Below are 3,792 nucleotides of genomic sequence, written 5' to 3' on the forward strand. Positions count from 1 at the left end.
AATAGATTTGAATATTAAAAACTGAGGTGCAAGTAGTTTGACACTGTCTAGATGTGAGAGCTTGGACATGTTATACTTTGTAGGCACCTCTATTTCCTTATCTATAATAGAAGACAATTTTATTTTTTAATTGTATATCACTCCTTTATTATAATGAACAATAAAAATGGGAGGAAAGGGACACAGTTTTAGGAAAAGATCCAGGGATGACCAGTTATACATCTAACCAAAAATGGAGCTGTGATTTTCCTTGGATTTGTAGCTGTGGTGCTAGGTTGATAAATTTCATGTCAGTTATTTCAGCCCTCATGAAATATTCTTGTATTTAAAGACTTTAAGCTAAAAATGCTTTCATCACCTTACTAACATCTTGTACTTTGCTTCTAGTTTCTTTGAATATGCTTTCAACTTTTAGGCAGTCTGCTCAAGAACTACTACTTAATCCTTACCTTCCCTAATTTGATAAAGTTAAGTCTGAAGTACTATATATTTATGGTTTAAGTTTTTTAGGTTTCTACTTATGTTTATTGCAATATCTACATTTCTAGATACTTCAAACTGGTTAATTTGTTCATATTTTCCAGAAGTTTATAGTATTCATTGGTGGTTGTCAGCTTGCCTGTCAGGTGTGTGGCCATCTTGGAAAACATGTCATCACAGTTTCATGATGTCCACCTCAAAGAACTGTGGCTCTTTTGGATGTCTCAACCATTGCATTGTATAAACTGGGAAAGGGAGGAAGGAAACAGAATGAAGGGGAAATGGGGAAGGTAGAGAAGAGGAGAGGGAAATGAGAGAAGGGAGAGAGGTGGGAAAGGAGGGGAGAGAAAAGTGAAGGGTGAAGATTTGAGAAACAGAAGAGCTGATTTCGGATTTTTGTACAACTTATACAGGATGAGAATGCCAATGGGCAGATTCAGTTCCATAATGGCTTCTTTAGCAAGACTTTCAAGATGTCTGACAATTCCTTGAAGGCAACTCCCAAAGGCTGTGATCAGAACACATTTTCATTCCTTGATTTAATACTCATTCAAGAAGGGTTGAGTCAAGGAAATACTGTCTTTCAAGATCTCACAGGAAGGCACTTATCTTCAGTAAGACCTACATAACAACAATCCTTGCTGATGTTGCTGAAGAAGGAGTGGTCAATCTGCATAGGAAGGACTGGGATAATAGGATCTTTGTCAGATCTTCATATGGGCCCCACCGGGCTTAGCTACTGTCTCTATTTTATTGAGATCTGTCAGATTCACACACTGTTTCTCACTGATTCCCCAAGTCCTCACTACAAGCAACCACAATTACAACTAGCATTTTCCAAAAGATACAAATTGCTCTTTTCTGATTAAAGGTGAAGTGATATTAAATTTCTAACCAGCATTTAGAACTGCTTGGCCCCTCATTTGACCTCCACATTTGGTTTCCCAGTATCTAGAGGGACTTAGATCTTCTAAATATCAGTTGTTGAGGTGTACTTTCAAGTTCCAAGCACTTCCCCCATGTCAGATCAGCACCAATGTGTACATGATAGTGGTGGGGCAGAGTGACTGGGGAGAGAGTACACTCCTGTAATTTAATTCTAAGGTAGTTTCAAGTCTATTACCATTCCCAAGTCTTTATCTCAAGTATATAAATAAAGAATCCCTCACTCATGAGGAATAAAAAGTAGAAAGCTGATTAAAGAGATAAGAGATGAGTGGTTTCTGTTGAGTTTCTTTAAACAGGGAACTTCTACTTTCTACTTCTTTTTTGTTTAGGCACTTTCAGGGACTTTTCTTCCCAGAAGTCCAAAATAAAGGTCTCCTAAAGTCATAGATTTGCAAAGTTTTTCTCACAATTTCTTCCATGAGTGAGATCCATGCTGATATTCAGGACCATAGAAATAACTCTCTTTCCACAATACTTCTATTAGGTTTCTTACCCTCTGCTTCATTTATTTTATTTCAAGTTCTCAAAAGTTTTTTCACATTTTTTTTTATTCCAACAGTTTTCAACATTGTTAAAAAGTCAGAATGCTCTTTGTCTCCATGTGTGCAATTATATTTTTATGAAGGACATTCAGTGAAAAAATATTCAAAACTATACTTCTCTGAGTGTGAACTTTTTTTTCTGTGTTTGTGTGTGTGTGTGTGTGTGTGTGTGTGTGTATCTGTGTGTTTGTGTGTGTGTATAGGTGTGTGCATCTCCGTCTCTGTCTTTATTCCTGTCTTTCAGATTTGCCCTACTCATGTGGTTTTTTTTTTTTCCATGTTTAATCCTCATCCCTTGCTCTTCTACTGTAAAACCTATATACTTGACAGATGTTTGGAAGAATGAGCACTTAATGATTAACAGGCTTATACGACATTTTTATGATGGCTTTATTAGAGAGAATCATGGTATGTTGCAGGAGATTGCAGATGACAGCAAATTGATTTTAGTCCATTGCTACCAATAAATCAAATCAAGGCAGCAATTAGGGGCCTAGTATGTATCACACATAGTTCTGTATTGCACATACAAATAAATTCATTAAATAGTTCCTAATATTAAAAAGATCACATTCTAATGGAGGAAATAACATGTAAGTAAATTAAATAAAAACAAGGAATATATAGCATAAAGTGGAGATAATCAAAGAACAAGGCATAAAGTGGAGATAATCAGAGTGAAAGAACAAGCATTAAGAGGGAATTTGAGAAAGATGGGATATTAGATCTGATATAAAGGAAGTCAGGGAGACAGAGACAGAGAAAATTTCAGGCATGGAGAGTAGTCAATAAAATGTCCAGCATCAGGAGTTGAAAACTTTTGTGTACAATAAGGAATCTGTGTCATGCTTTCCATGATTGTAGATGAAGAATATATGCATGAGACAACTTCCCAAATTTGACTTCTTCAACCTGAATTACAATCTACTGAGCATCTTAAATATGGTGAAGAGGGGTCTATATCAGTCATTCACCAGAAGGGTAAAAAGTAGAATACAGGGTGGTAGAAGTTCTATTCAATCTTGCTCATAAAATAGATGGCGAAATTCCCCATATGTACATTAAAATACTCAGAACCAAAGGGAAAACAATCCAGATGTATATATTTTCTAATAACTAAAACACAAAAAAACCTCAAAATAATATTTATAGATGATTAAAATATCAAAGCTATTTTTGTACATGGCAATGGTGGGGCCTATATTTCCTAATGTATTCTACAAGGAGATTGATTTGTTTTTAAATGAAACACTTTATGGAATTGATGAACAAATGTTTCAATTTATTCAAGGTCCATATCATGTGGTCCTCTAAGAATACCAACCAGGTGATATTAAGTGAATTTAGAACATTATGGTTCTGATGTGAAAGTTAAAGAACTGTTTAGTAGACTCAAAAATGTTTCATGGTTTAAGTATTAACTTCCTGGGAGAATATACTAGGGATTTTGAAGTACTAGCTATATAACAATAACTATTTAATGTATTATATCTTTTGCTTTAAGTATGTCTTTTCAGGGGAGAGAATAAACATGATCTTAAGCTACTTCCTGAACTCTTGGTTGAAGCGGTCAGACCCTGTCTAGTCCCCATTATGTTATGGAAGCCATTTCCCCTGCCTTAACTGTAGCTATTGATAAAATGACAGATTCTTCCCTTTTCTCTTCTCAAGTATTAACCAAAGATATAGAGAGCCAGAGTTTTCTGCCATTATTTCTGCTTCTTGTCTCCATTTCCTGGTTTCTAACATAGCCTGTAGTTTAGCCTTTTCTTTCTTTCCTTTTCCTTTTATAACCATCAAATAGGAATTTGCTTAATTAAGG

General features: G+C 35.3%; 2 pseudogenes; both read right to left on the reverse strand.

Moving 5' to 3' along the window:
• Positions 1-354: 354 nt before the first annotated feature.
• Positions 355-650, reverse strand: LOC127538644 (biogenesis of lysosome-related organelles complex 1 subunit 2-like; annotated as a pseudogene).
• Positions 651-676: 26 nt separating this feature from the next.
• LOC127538645 (phosphoglycerate mutase 1-like) lies at positions 677-1,403 on the reverse strand (annotated as a pseudogene).
• Between the last annotated feature and the right edge of the window lie 2,389 nt (positions 1,404-3,792).

The sequence above is a fragment of the Antechinus flavipes genome, chromosome 5 (genome assembly GCF_016432865.1).
Source record: "Antechinus flavipes isolate AdamAnt ecotype Samford, QLD, Australia chromosome 5, AdamAnt_v2, whole genome shotgun sequence".
NCBI lineage: Eukaryota > Metazoa > Chordata > Mammalia > Dasyuromorphia > Dasyuridae > Antechinus > Antechinus flavipes.